This window comes from Phascolarctos cinereus, unplaced genomic scaffold (assembly GCF_003287225.1).
Source record: "Phascolarctos cinereus isolate Bilbo 61053 unplaced genomic scaffold, phaCin_HiC Scaffold_4;HRSCAF=312, whole genome shotgun sequence".
Lineage (NCBI taxonomy): Eukaryota > Metazoa > Chordata > Mammalia > Diprotodontia > Phascolarctidae > Phascolarctos > Phascolarctos cinereus.
The window spans coordinates 83956591-83971183 of NW_027555847.1; the positions used below are offsets into that span (position 1 = coordinate 83956591).

Below are 14593 nucleotides of genomic sequence, written 5' to 3' on the forward strand. Positions count from 1 at the left end.
TTAGGGGTAATCTTACATCAAAGTGTCATGGACCCCTTTGGCTTGAACTCCTCAGAATGTTTTTAAAGGCATAAAATAAAATATTTGGGAGTACAAAGGAAACTAATCATATTGAAATAATTTAAATATTTTTTTAAAAATTCACAGACAGGGGGGCAGCCAGGTGGTGCAGTGGATAGAGCTCCAGCCTTGGAGTCAGGAAGACCTGAGTTCAAATTTGGCCTCAGACACTTGACACTTACTAGCTGTGTGATCCTGGGCAGGTCACTTAACCCCAACTGCCTCGCCAAAAAAAAAAAAAAAAAGTAAAAATTCACGGACAGGATAAGAATCTTTGCCTTATACGGTCTCTACCATTCTATGTTCTAAGATCTCTCTCAGTTCTACGTTCTAAAGCTCTGACACTATGTTCTGAGTTCTAAGAACCCTTCTAGCCCTGACATTCTAGGTCAGGGGTGGGGAGCCTGTGGCCTCCAGGCCACATGTGGCCTTCTAGGTCCTTGGGTGCGGCCTTTTGACTGAGTCCAACTTTTATAGAACAAATCCTTTTATTAAGGGGATTTGTTCTGTGAAGTTTAGATTCAGTCAAAAGCCCACACTTGAGGACCTAGAGGGCAACATGTGGCTTGGAGGCCACAGATTCCTCACCCCTGTTCTAGGTCCTAAGGCATCTTCCAGCCCTGATATTCTAGGTCCTAAGGTCCCTTCCAGCTCTGACATTCTAGGTCCTAAGATCCCTTCCAGTTCTGACATTCTAGGTCCTAAGGTCCCTTCCAGCTCTGACATTCTAGATCCTAAGGTATCTACCAGCCCTGATATTCTAGGTCCTAAGGTCCCTTCTAGCTCTTACATTCTACATCTTAAGGTATCTACCAGCCCTGATATTCTAGGTCCTAAGGTCCCTTCTAGCTCTTACATTCTAGATCCTAAGGTGTCTCCCAGCCCTGACATTCTAGCTCCTAAGATTACTTCCAGTTCTGACATCTTAGGTCCCCCAGCTCTGACATTCTAGGTGCTAAGGTTCCATCACCAAAGGACCACTCTGGAGCCTCATTATGGCATAGAAGTGATGGCAGGTGATGGTAGCAGACCACAGACTCCAGCAGGTGATACTAACAGGAAGGTGCCAGGCACAGTCTTCCTGAACGGATCAAGTTTCCTGTCTAAGGCCCAGCCGAGCCCAGTACAGAGAGGCTACCCCCTAGGAGAAGAATTCATGAAACAAGGGAAAATTTTTAAATGGCCCCAGGCCTGGATACCCCACTCTGGGGTGGCAGAAGAGGGCTCAGGGGAAGGAATCACACACTTTCTAGACTGACTATAAACAGTAATATAAGTGTTGACACTGGAAAAGTAAGATTCTTGTCCTGTGATCACTGAATCAATGCTCCTGAAGGAGCTGAACCATAGGGACATTCTAGCTGTAAATATGGAGGAGCTGCAATGAAAAGGAAGGATAGCTCATGGGTTCTCCCTGAAGACACAAATAAAGGAGTTGGTACTAAGGTCCCAGTGTAGTAGAGTGAAAGTTATACAGGTTTGGGAGTCAAAGGACCTGGGTTCAAATCCCGACCCTGCCACTTACTGCCTAAGTGACCTATGTTACTTATCCTCTCTGGGTCTCGGTTTCCTCATTTGTAAAATGGAAGAAGCAGGACTCAATGACTTCTAAAGTTCCTTTCAGCCTTCAATCTACAAACCAGTGAATAGGTTTCATCATGCAGCCAAAGGTAATAAGGGAATAGCATTTCATAGGACACTTGGTCATCTCGTCTGGCCATGCTCATGATAAGCACAAACAGAAATATTATTGCAGAGATCATTTAGGCAGCTGGAGGTAATATGACTTAGTAGATGGAGTGCAGGAGGAGCTGAGTTCAAGTCCTGCCACTAACCCTTACTAGCTGTATGATGCTGGGCAAGTCACTTTACCTCTGTTTGCTTCAGTTTTCTCATCTAGAGAGTTGGACTTCACTAGATGATTTCTCAGGTCCCTGCCAGTTCTAAATCTGATATTCTATGAACATCTGTTGTACAGAATGAGGAGACAGAGAAATTCTGCAAAGAATTTGGTAAATTCCTCCAAACTAAGTCAACATACATGTCTGTCTATCTGTCTACGTCTGTCTCTCTGTCCATCCATTCATCCATTCATCTATCTATCTATCTGTCTGTCTGTCTATTCATCTATCTACCTATCAATCTATCTATACCTATCTACCTATATCAATCTATGTCTATCTCTCTATCTCTATCCATCTAGCTCTATCTATCTATAGTTTCATACATACAGAGTGTATCTATCTATATTTTCATACATACATACACAGAGAGGCAAACTAGCCTCACTGAAGCAGCAAGGCACCCTGGAGGAGAAACAAAGGGGAGGAGCATGGATCAGCCAAGACAAACCGCCGCCATCACCGTTACCACCATTTCCCCTTAGGTCCTGATGGGGACAGCCCAGGACCCTGAATCTGGCAGCCCTGGGCATAGCACTACTTCCAGCCCAGGGCCCTCACCGAACATCCCGGGAAGCCACTCTGTGGAGATGGGGTCTGGAAATAACTGCCGGTGCTACGGCCACAGCTCCTTAAGACTCAGAAGGGGATGGTCTTGCCTCCGAGGTCCTTGACGCTCTCATAGAGATCACCATCAGAAACTGAGATGATTTTGTCTATGTATGCATATCTTAATATTTGGTAACTTCAATTCAAAGATGGACATTGCGGAGGAAAACGAAAACTGAGGGTAGAAATCAAGGCTCATGATTTAGAAACGAAACGGGTCAAAGGTCTGTAGCCTCCTCTGAAGCCTCACACACATATCTTATGAATATTTTCTTCCAGAAGACAATGGAAAAGTTCTGGACAGGATAAGCATCAGATGAAAAAAAGAAAAAAGGGGAATTGGGCTCTGCCTTAACAGATAAGAAATGACTGATCACCGTTGTGAGAATCATTTATAAATCAGCTGTCTGAATATGTTCAGATTCAGGCAGTCAATCAACGTGCTAAGCTCTGGGAATCCAAATGGCAGCAAAAAGAAAGATGGCTTCTGTCCTCAGGGAACTTACACTCTACCACCGACTTGTTAAAGAAAGATTACAATCAATACTGAATCAGAAGGGAGGATAAAAATGAGAAGAAGAGGTATGAAACTGAAACCTGATCCGTTCAAACTATTAACAAGATAAAAGTAAAATGGAGCAAGGCGAGAGATCAGCATGGCCTATAAGTATTTCCTACAGAAGGTAGATGCATAGAAAGTAAATGCCTCAACAAAGAGACCCCAAGAGCCTAAAAATGCCTCAGTCAGCAAACATTTGGTCTTGCTCAGTAGACTGTAAGCTCCTTGAGGCAGGCACTGTCTTTTGCCTCTGTTTGTATCCCCAGTGCTTAGCACGGTGCCTGGGTACATAGTATGGGCTTATTAAACACTGATTGATTACGTGCTTGATTGTCGTCAAGTAAAATGACTTGCCAGCCCAGATCAACACTGATTCAGGTTTAAATTCCTATTTCTAACCTTATGAAGGAGGAGGATCAAAGATTATAATCAGTATCATTTTGAGCAGAAAACTGCAAGAAGAATTGGAAGGGGAAAATTTTCAGAAAGCTTAGTGTGAGGTTCTTAAGCATTAAAGGATGAAACCAGAAAGACATAAACAGATCAAAGTGGGACCAGACCCATCAGCATTTCTGTAGCAAATTCTCATCTTCATCAATGATGGTAGAATCACCACCTTTGTGCTCTAACATCTCATTTCCCAATGTGCTAAACAGGAAATGGAATTGGGATTTCTTTGGTAAGGGGAACTCCCAGGTGAGGAAATTCCTTCTGCCTATGTAGGCCTACACTAACTCTGTTACTTATAGTCTTAGGGAACTGCCTAGAGTATTGAGGGGTTAAGTGACTTACGCAGTGTGACTCAGAGAGTATGTGTCAGAGGCAAGACTTGAACCCAGATCTTCCTGTCTTGGAAGCCAGCTCTAAGACAACTCTAGAAACAACAAAGACAGAAGAACAACTGAACCATACGTAGAAGAAATCCATGCTAGAAGCAACTAATTTTGAAGGCATTTGGTGGACAGATTCTCAAACTATCTGAGAGAAGGAATGCCAAACTCCTGGGGAAGCGGGGAACCTATGCTCATGGGTAATATTATTGATTAGGGCAGCTAGGTGGCGTCATAGTGCACAGAATACTGGGCCTGGAGTCTGGAAGACTCATCTTCCTAAGTTCAAATCTAGTCTCAGACACTTACTAGCTGTGTGACCCTGGGCAAGTCACTTAACTCTGTTGGCCTCAGTTTCTTCATCTGTAAAATGAGCTGCAGAAAGAAATGGCAAACCACTCCAGTATCTTTGCTAAGAAAACCCCAAATGGGGTCATGAAGAGTTGGACACCATTAAAATTACTAAACAACAAAATATTATTGATGGAAAAAGGAGGCTGAGGGAACATTAATAATTTATGACATATATTTACATATATGGATATATAATAGCTACTTCATATCGACAAAATCCTTTGTGAAGATGATATACAAATAAGGGAATTCTTAAGAAGAATATGAAAAAGAAACAGACATTCTTTCTCAAAGATATACAATTTTTTAAAGACCAGGCCTTCCCATTTCACCGAGGATGGAAGTGCAGGGGTTACCCATAAGTCTGATCCCCCTACTGATCAGCATGAGAGCTTTGACCTGTCCTGTTTTTGGCCTGGGCTGATTTGCCCTTTCTTGGGCAACCTGGTGCCCCACCCCCCTTCCTAGGGGCCTCACCATATTTACCTTGAACTTAGTGAAGACACCTGATCAGTGTAGGCCACTGCAGTTCAGCACTCCAGCCCTGAAGAGGTCCACCAGCCTCAGCCTTCCTGGTCACAGAAATTCCAAGTGAGCACCCTCAAGCCACAGTGGCTGTCAAAGATCTTCTGTAAGGAACCACACATTCACATAATTGATGAAAAGGCTCAAAGAATACAAAATCCCACTGTTATTTCTTATTTGTTGATTTTTTTAAAAATTGCTTTAATCAATAGAATAAAACACTTTCCTCTAATACTGGTGAATATGTTAAGATCAAGATTCCTTGGTAGATGAAACATCAAAGATAACTCTGTCACCAGGTCCTGTGATTATCAGTATAGAGCAAGGCATAAAACATGGGGATAAATCTCATCAAGGGTGTTTGCTGGTGTCATGGAGACTGCCCAATATGAGTCCAAATGGAAGAAGTATTTCCTAGAGATATTCTTGTTTGTGAATAATGTTGTCCTGATTGTACTGAGCTCCAGAATACTATGGGTTCTTCTAAATAAAATCCAAGGCTGCTCAAAAGGGGTGGGTCTAATAGTTCACACAGGAAAATCTAATTAGATAAAGAATACTTATTATCTGGGCCAGAGTTATCAAACTACCCACCAACAAAACTCCCAAGTGTGGCCTGAACCAGATTAAAATGTAATTGAGAAATGCTTAATAAAATAAATAAAAATATAATACAATACAGATAATGGTCATTTGTGGTCTTCTGAGTCACCATGCAGTCCTGTGGGGATGCTTTTCTATATGAGTTTGACACCATTGATCTGGACCATGAAATGAAATTGCCTGGTCGTCCTGTTAAACTTGTACATCAGTATTAATAGATCTTGGACAGCCACTGTTACAGATGGACAAAGAGCTGGTGACAGAATGGAACTGTAACCCCTGGTAGCTCCAATGTTGTAGAAAGAACTATTCACAAAATACAGTGGGTACTTAATACTTGTTGAATGAATGAAGGAATTCTAAGGAGAGGGCAGGCTGGCTTGCGTTTGGGAAACTGTTTAGTACTTTTGAGAATCCCAAGCTTCTTCTTAAAACAAAAACCCGTCTTTTAAAAACTGGTAATCATTTACTAGCTGTGTGACTCTGGGAAAGTCACTTAACACTTTCCTCATGTGTAAAATCAGCTGGAGAAGGAAATGGCAAACCATTCCAGTATCTTTGCCAAGAAAACCCCAAATGGGGTCATGAAAAGTCAGACACAACTAAAAAAATGTCAGTTGCTACGTAGCTGCAAATCATAGACTACCACACAGTGTCTAAAGAAATAAATAACCACAACAATGATTTCACAGTGATTTCAGCTTTGCAAGTCCCTTTACCTAAAATTTATTATCCAGGAGATGTATGACGAGAAAAGGAGGTTGACCAGTCATTTTTGGAAGGAGACATGGACAGGTTGAGGACTATGCAGTTACCCACGTGTAATGTTCAGAGATCAGGAGATCTTAGCCTGGGGTCCATCAACTTGTCTTAAAAATATATTTTGATAACTAATTTCAGCATAAGTGGTTTCCTTTGGAAACTTACATATCTTATCTTATGCATTTAAAATATTTTTCTGAGAAGTCCATAAGCTTCACTGGATTGTCAAAGAGTTCCATGCCACCAAAAACGTTAAGAACTCCTGATCTGTAAGAAAGCTTCTGGCAAATTGGAGGAGGTGACCTTCCTATGGCAGAATTATGGGAACACATGGACAAGAGTCATATAGGATAAGAAGGCAAGGATGGATTGTGCTCTCCACCATTAGAAAGATAGTCCACATGAATGAGATCACTGAATCCCTGAAGTAGGGTAGTAAGTTCTAACATCCGGCTCTCCTCTGACAGTCTACACTCTGTGTCCTAAGAGGCATTCTGGCTCAAACATTCTATGACCCAAGGTCCCTTCCAGCTTTCATATTCTCCGATCCATTTTCTAAGGGCCCTTCCAACTCCGATAGCCCATGTTCTGTGGTTCTCCAGGCATGTGACCCAGCGGATGCAAGGAACTTGCATCCACAGTTTGGCTGGAGGGCATGGCCAGCTTTAGCCCAGTCCTCTTGGTTGTGCCTGGAAAATGTTATTTTCAGATATTAAAAAACAAAACCAAAATATGTATACTTACACATCAGATGTTTGCATTCTAGGGGTATGACTCTTTGGTTGGGATTCAGTATATCAATATAAAAGTGTCCCCCTGGTTACTGAGGAGAAGGAGGATGGGAATAGTTCTGCCCCAGACCTAGAAAGTAACTTTATTTGATCTCAGCTAGCTTCCCTCCCACCAAATGCTTAGTATAGAAAAGACAACCACAGATAGTGAGCAAACATAATTTTCAAAGCAAGCAGTAAAACATATATATAAAGATCTCTCTCTCTCTCTCTCTCTCTCTCTCTCTCTCTCTCTATATATATATATATACATATGTGTGTGAGTATGTACATGTATATATACACACATATACATACATATGTATGCACACATACATGCATGCATACACACACACACACACACACACACACACACACACACACACATATAACACAAAACACCTGAGAGTAGAGGCTTTGTGATCTAGGAGTTCAACCAGAGCAAAAATCATTTCATCACAGAAGTTCACTTTTACTAGTCTCTGGGGTTCAGGCGCCAGGAACATGTAGAACGGATATGTAGGGGTACAAGATCCTCCCCTACTTGCCTACAGATCCAGGGGCCTCCCATTCATCATTCAAAACCCTCAACTACTCCCTCTCTCCTTCTCTCCCTCTCCCGTCAGAAGCTTCTCCACTAATCAGAAGTCACATCATACATGCAGCATCACAGAGCTGTCCTTCAGAGGACCACCAAACCCAGCAGAGCAAGGGTGAGGTTAGATATCTATAGAGCAATTTACAGCCAGCTCCTCATTCTATCTTCAGAAACCTCCTAGGTAGCAGACAGGCCAGAGTTTATTGTACCATTTTACAGAGAAGAAAAGTGAGTCCCAGTGACCTGAAGCAAGTCCGTGGCTAGGTGAGGACTAGAACTTAGATCTCCTGATTCCCAGGCTGTGACTCTTGCCCCTGTGCTGCCATATTCTTCCTTGCATCACAATTATTTGGGGCCATCTTAATTCCCCACTATGAGGCTGTAAACTCTACAAAGTCAGGGTTTGGTCATCCTCATCTTCATTTCCCCCTCAGCCTGTCTAGAATTCTGCCTGCACAGAGCAGGTGCTCAGGGAATCTCGATCTTTTGAATTAAACTGACTGTGAATATAGAAATCCTAAGTTATCAGAGCCAGAAAGGACCTCCGAGGTCATGGAGTCCAATGCCCTCATTTCATAGAAAAGGAATCTGAGAAGGGAATAGGGTTTACTCAAGGTCACACAGACGTCAAAAGGCAAAGGCAGAACCAGAAACCCTGCTCTTCTGACTCCAAATTCAATACTTGTTGTTATTCTGTTTTTTTCCCCATCATGTTGCTTCTCCTGTGTGAGCTAGGAGAAAGGAAGCCTCCAGCCAACCACTCAGCTGGAAAGTAGCACCTTGTCCGTCTTGCCTGTGCAGAGTTTCAAGCCTCTGATGATGTCAGGAACCCAGTGTTATTAGCCAGGAATGATGTGGTCATTTCCTGGAAGCTCAGCTCCCAAGCCATGAACCAGGGTGCCTGGCTGGCCTGAGTCCATATATTAGCACTCCTTATATAAGGAGTCAGGCCTTAGAATAGAGCCAGGCCTGCCAAGTCCCAGTTTCCCCGATAAATGGGATCACGAACCTGCCATCCTGCCCTCTACCTCTAATCCTCCCTGACAAAGACTCTTGTTTTGTTGAGGGGGCAGGGTTGGGAGCGAGATGAAATTATCCCAACGAGGAACGCTGGCTGTCTCTCCTCACTACTCTTCAAGGTTCTACGGAAGATAGAGAAGGATTGCGTGGCTTCTACCCTCTGGGCGCCTCCAGACTCCTTGGGGAGACCCACACACGTGCAACAGAAAAGAACAATAATACTAATAAATAATAGCTAGCACTTATATAGCACTTAAAAGTTTACAAAGCATTTTACAAATATCATCTCATTTTTATCCTCTCAACAGCCGACCGATGATGTAGGCACTATTATTATCCTTACTCTACAGAAGAGGAAAGTGAGGTTAAGAGACTAGCCCAGGGTCTCTGTGTGTAGGTATCTGAAGCTGGATTTGAACTCAGGTCTTCCTGACTCCAAGTCTCACCTGCTATTCGTTGCACCACCTTGCTGCTACCCTGTAATACTGCTGAGACCATGTGATTAACCAAGCTGATAAGGGAGGCAATCTGCCCACTGTGCTGATTCCAAGGAAGCATTTTACCCCTGAAAGGCCTGAATTGTAGGATGTAGAGCTGGAAAGAACCTTGGGGATCATCTATTGGAGGCCACCCATTTTACAGAGGTGGAAGTGGAGGAGATACTTGCCCAAGATCAGCCACACAATATGTAGCAGTGGCCAGACAAAAACCCAGGTCTCCAGACTCCCAGAATAGACTTCCTTCCACCACAGCACGTAGGGCTGAGGAGAGACAAGGGTCCTCCCTCTGGTCAGAAGGAGACATGTAGCCTTTGTCCCCAGAGGCACCCAGCTTGAGGGGGTCAAATAGAACCCCCTTTATTGGGGAGCTCCTCCCTGATAAAGAAAACAGCATTTCCATACAGGAGGGAGTATAAAGGAAAGATGTGATGGGAACCAGGTTTGGTTAATCAGGAAGGGCCTTCCGGAGGGGATGATTTATAAAAGTAAATTTAATAATAATAATACTAGCTAAAATTCATATAACACCTACTCTGTGCCAGGCACTGTGCTAAGCACTTACTTTACAAACCTTACTTCATTTGATCCTCACAACAACCTTGGAAGGAGGGGGCTATTATTATCCCCATTTTGCAGATGAGAAAACAGGCAGAAAGGGGTTAAGTAACTTGCCCAAGGTCACACAGATAAGTATCTAAGGCTAGATTCAACCTCAGGTCTTCCTGACTCCAAGCCTAGCACTCTATCCACTACACCACCTAGCTGCCTCATTTTGGAGGGTATGGAACAGTTCAGATTAAGAATCAGGGAGGGAAGAAGTGATTGGTCTTCATAGAGGTATAGAAGGCAGGAATGTCACTGTAGGAGCAGGGAACTGGACAGCTTGACCAGAGGGGAGACTTCCAGGTGGAGAAGCAGAAAGAAAAGAGGCTTGTGAACAGATACATAAGTAGGAATCCTGGAGCCCAAAGCAAATTGATTTGGGGTGGTGCTGTAGATAGAACGATGCCCAAGCTGGGTGGAAAAGACCAGGTAGCCCCAGAGGAAGGCAGCAGAGGAGGGGGCAGACCCTTGTGACAACAGGAAGGCTCAGCAGAGGGTCAGGAGCACACCCTACAGCACCCCCACCACCCCCCCAAACTGAAGCCCGGGAAACAAGGCTCCATTAATTACCCTGACCTAGTTACAGCTCTGTTACTGAGGGGAGATTTCAGTCAGCGGAAAGGCTTTGAAAGTCCCAATGAGGCAAGGCATTCCAAGTTTCCGGTAAGGTTGAGCTAGAGGAAATTCTCTAGCAGATGCACCCCCTCACCCCAACCCCAATCCCTCTCCTCCCTCATTCTCTGGCAATTGATTTCCCCCAGTTCTGATCCCTCAGACAGGTCCCGAAGAGACAGGACTTCTCTATGCTCATTAACACTGCTCAACCTACTCAGACACGGGCTGCATGACTCAGGGAACCCACTCCACCCCCTCACCCTCTCCCTCTCCTCAAGAATCCCCCACCCCCTTAGAGAGCTGAGGAGATAGGAGGCTGAGACTCAAGACTACAGCGTTTCTGGGGATGCAGGGGGAAATTGAGGTCTCATCCCTTGGAGGGGAGAACTCTAGGAGTGCCATCCCAGCTTCCCCCTAGAGGTAGCTCCCTCCATAACCCCCCCAGCCCTGGCAGGCTGACTCCACTGGCCTGCTTAATGAATCATGGAGAGAGTCCCCTTGGGAAGGTAGGTAAAAGGCCGATTCCTCTACAGGGTTTAAATTGGGTTTGACATATCCGCCCTCAGCCTCAGCAATGGCCCTGGCTGGGCCCATCTGCAGGAAGCTGCCTCCAATTTCCCTGTTTCTCCCCCAAGCCTGGGAATAAGGAGAACCCTAGAGGAGGCTCCCACCAAGGGCCTGAGGGGGAAACCATGCGGTATCCTGGAAAGTGCACCAGCCTGAAAGAACAGAGAGGCCTGGGGTCCAACCCACCTCTCAATGGATGACTCTGGCAGAGCATTGAACCTACGGAGCAGGGCTTCTGGTGAAGTCTGTGATCACCTTCTCAGAATAAAGTTTGCTCCCTATGTTCACAACTGAAGGAAATACTAAATTTCAGTTAGAGGTTAGTGAAAAGAAAGCGGTCCCTTTTTTTTCCACAATCCAAGTTCGAACCCTGGAAATCTTTCCCAAACCTCCTAAGGGTGTTTGGGTCCCAGGTTAAGAACTGGATTAGTTACAGGCCTAAAGCTAGAGGGAATCTATGAGGTAACCTAGTGAACCCCACCTCGAGCCTCTTTGGGCTCGCCATGATGGGATTTCCTTATAACCAGCTTCCAAATGAGGAAGAGAGGGGAAGAAGAAGCCCCACAGGGAGGCTGCTGGGTAGAGAGAGGCTCAGAAATCCCTAACAACAGGGCCTCTTCTACCAGGCTGGGTGAGGGGCAGGGGACAGGAGCAGTGGGCTTCACTTTCCAGAAATAGATTGGGGGCTGGGGGGACAAGGGGAAGAGCAGAAGGAAGAGGGTTAGTCTGAGGAGGCTCATCTTCATTCCAGCCCCACCCCAAGGAACTAAGGGAGAGGAGGGGACCAGGGTTCTCAGTTCAAATTCAACTCAATTCAATGGATCTCTCCTGTGTCCAGCCAGCCCTGTGCTTAGCTGTGGTGGGGTGGAGACATACAGGGGATGACTTAAACTCTTTTTTTTTTTTTGGTGAGGCAATCAGGGTTAAGTGACTTGCTCAGAGTCACACAGTTAATTAAGTGTCTGAGGTCACATTTGAACTCAGGTCCTGCTGACCTCAAGGCTGTAGCTCTATGCCCTGCACCACCTAGATGCCTCTTAAGCTCTGTTTTTTGAGAGCTCACAAAGCAGAGGAGATAGCAGGAGGGGCACAGTCAAGCCCTGCCCTTGGCGAGCTTCACGTCTGGCAGGAACACAGGTAGCAGAATACTGAACCAGCCATTTGAGGGCTGAGGGATGCCAAAGTACTGGAGAAAAGACAGGAGTGAGGCAGGGTGGGCTTCTCAAAGGTGGGTTCTAATGCAGGGTTTGGAGCATCAACACCAATGTCAAGGGATGGAGAAGAGCTGGGAGGGGGGGCCAGTGCAAGAGGAGGAGTCAGAGCAAAGGCTGGGGAGCCTGACAGAGGCGTAAGCCCAACACGGATATGAGAGAGGGGCCTCTGGGGAAGGAATGGGCCCTCGGATGCCACCTTTTACAGAGCCAGGGCCCTGCGGTCATGTGAGTGGGAGACATTTCCCTAAAGCCTGGATAAAATCCAGACCTCCCTGAACTTTAATTATTCCACGGACACAGACAATTTGGCTTCCAGTGCTGGAGAAAGACAGGGTAAGGACGTGAGCCAGAGAAAGTCAGACAGTTCATGTTCTTTCCTCCAGGGGCCTTCACCAGGGGAAGGGGCCACAGGTGGCCCTAAGCCTCCAGCCCCATGGAGTTCCAGGGCAAAGATTCCTGCCCTGAAAATAATGTTGTGCAGTTCGCAATCCTGGGAAAAATATCAGCAATAGTGCTATGGAAAGAACCCTGGGTAGTCCTAGGAGTCAAGAGACCTAGGATCTTATCTCAGCTCTGGCAATGACTATAGCTAAGTATTTTCCTTTCCCCTCTGGGCCTCAGTTTCCTCATCTGTAAAATGGGATTAATAAAAGCACCTACCTCCACTGGTTATTGTGAGGAAATATTTATAAAGTGCTTAGCACAGTGCCAGGTACATAGCAGGTGCTTAATAAATGCGTCTTCCTTTCCCCCACTCCAAACCCACACGTGAATACAAATCCTCTCTATGGACAAGAGGGAGTCCAGCCTTTAGACTCACCACTTTCTAAGCATGCCCATTCTACTTTTGGAGATTTCTAATGGTCAGAAATTTCATCTTTCTATCAAGCTAAGACCCATCTCCAGACTAAAGATTCCCAGCTTCTTCTGCTGATCCTTACACGGTACAGTATCCAGTCCCTTCGCCATACTAGTCACCCTTCTCTGGACACACCTCAGCTTGTCAGCAGCCTTCCTAAAAGGGGGCAGTTCTGAACCAAAGACGATATTCCAGATGGAGCCCATTGGGGAACACACAATATCTGTAAGAACAGAAATAAAGGACTGTGCTTTGACTATGACAGCATAAAACCAATGTTGTCCATTGTATCTGACCCAAATTTGTCAGTGACATTGTCATGGTCATTGTGTAGGAGGCTCTTTGGTACAGTGGACAGAAGACCAGCCTTGGAGTCAGAAAAACCTGGATTGATGATACATGGCAGCTCTTGGTGCCTCCAGGTAAGTAACACTCATCGATGGAGGAACGAGGTTCCACACCCTGGCAGAAATACAGGTCTGGACAAAACCCCCAGGAACCACCATAGATACTGTTCCTTTGGTTCTGCTTTCTGTACCCTCTACATCACTGCATACAAGTCTTCTCGTGTTTCCCTGAATTCTTCATTCTCATTTTTACTTAGAACACAGTAAGATTCCACTGCACTCACAGTTTGTTCAGTCATTTCCCCCAACTTCTGGGCACATATTTTGTTTCTAACTTTTTATTATCACAAATAATGCTGCTGTGAACATTTTTAATACGTGGATCCTTTCTTGAGGTCAATAACCTTCTTGCGGTATGGTCCTGGCATTGGACTCCCTGGGTCCAAAGGGATGAAAAGTTGAGTTCCTTTTCTTGCATAATTCCAAATTGTTTTCCAGTTGAGTGAATGAATAAGCAACGTGCAAAGGACAGTGGTGGTATGGGAGGGGCACTTTGGACTGGAAAGTTACAGGGATGATGGGGAGGGGGAGCCTTAGGAGAGCAAATTGACACACCCCATACAGGAACAATGCTAGAGTTGCTTTGCTTATGGTTCATTGGTTCTAGATCTGGTTGGGGGAAGGGGATGAGGCAAGAGTTCCCCCTGGGGAGGAAGTTGTCAAGGCTATAGAGGAGGTGGCCAGAAAATCCAGTGAAGTGAAGCATAGCTGGGGCTTTTCCTCAAATAGTGGTCAGGGAGAGGCAATCACCAATCAGGTAGGTGGAGCCCCAGAGCAGAAATTTCTCCTGGGCAGGAAGGCAGCCTGAGAGGCTGTGGACAAGAGGGAGGGTTGGACAAATCACAACTCCATCTGCAATGAATTAATGTGCTTGTCTCTCCAAACAAAAAAATAATATAAAGCTGGACATAATAAGTGCCCAAGAGGTATGCAGACCAAGTGTTATGTGAAGGTCAAAGGGGAAAGATCCTTAACAACCGGAGAGATCAAGGAAAGCTTCCTGAAGGAGGAGGTGTTTGAGATGGGCCTTGAAAGATTTCAATAAGAGGAGATAAGGGGAGGGCATTGCCAGCATAGGGAGATGATATGAGAAACAGCAAGAGAGCAAGGGATACAAATTGGTTACTATCCCCGTTTTATAGATTGGAGAAACTGAGGCCCAGAGAGGTTAAAAACAAATGAGTGGCAGAGCCTTAAACTGAACCCAATCCTCAGACTGTTCTTTGTTTTTATTTTA

General features: G+C 45.1%; 1 long non-coding RNA gene across 1 annotated transcript in view; it reads right to left on the reverse strand.

The window, feature by feature from the left end:
* Positions 1-14593, reverse strand: part of LOC110217111 (uncharacterized) — a 40462-nt gene that overhangs the window by 25123 nt on the left and 746 nt on the right. The window contains exons 2-3 of the long non-coding RNA XR_002326959.2: positions 4800-4942; positions 3922-4003 (exon numbers count right to left, since the gene is read on the reverse strand). This is a non-coding gene — a long non-coding RNA (uncharacterized LOC110217111). The remainder of the gene's footprint in view (positions 1-3921; positions 4004-4799; positions 4943-14593) is intronic.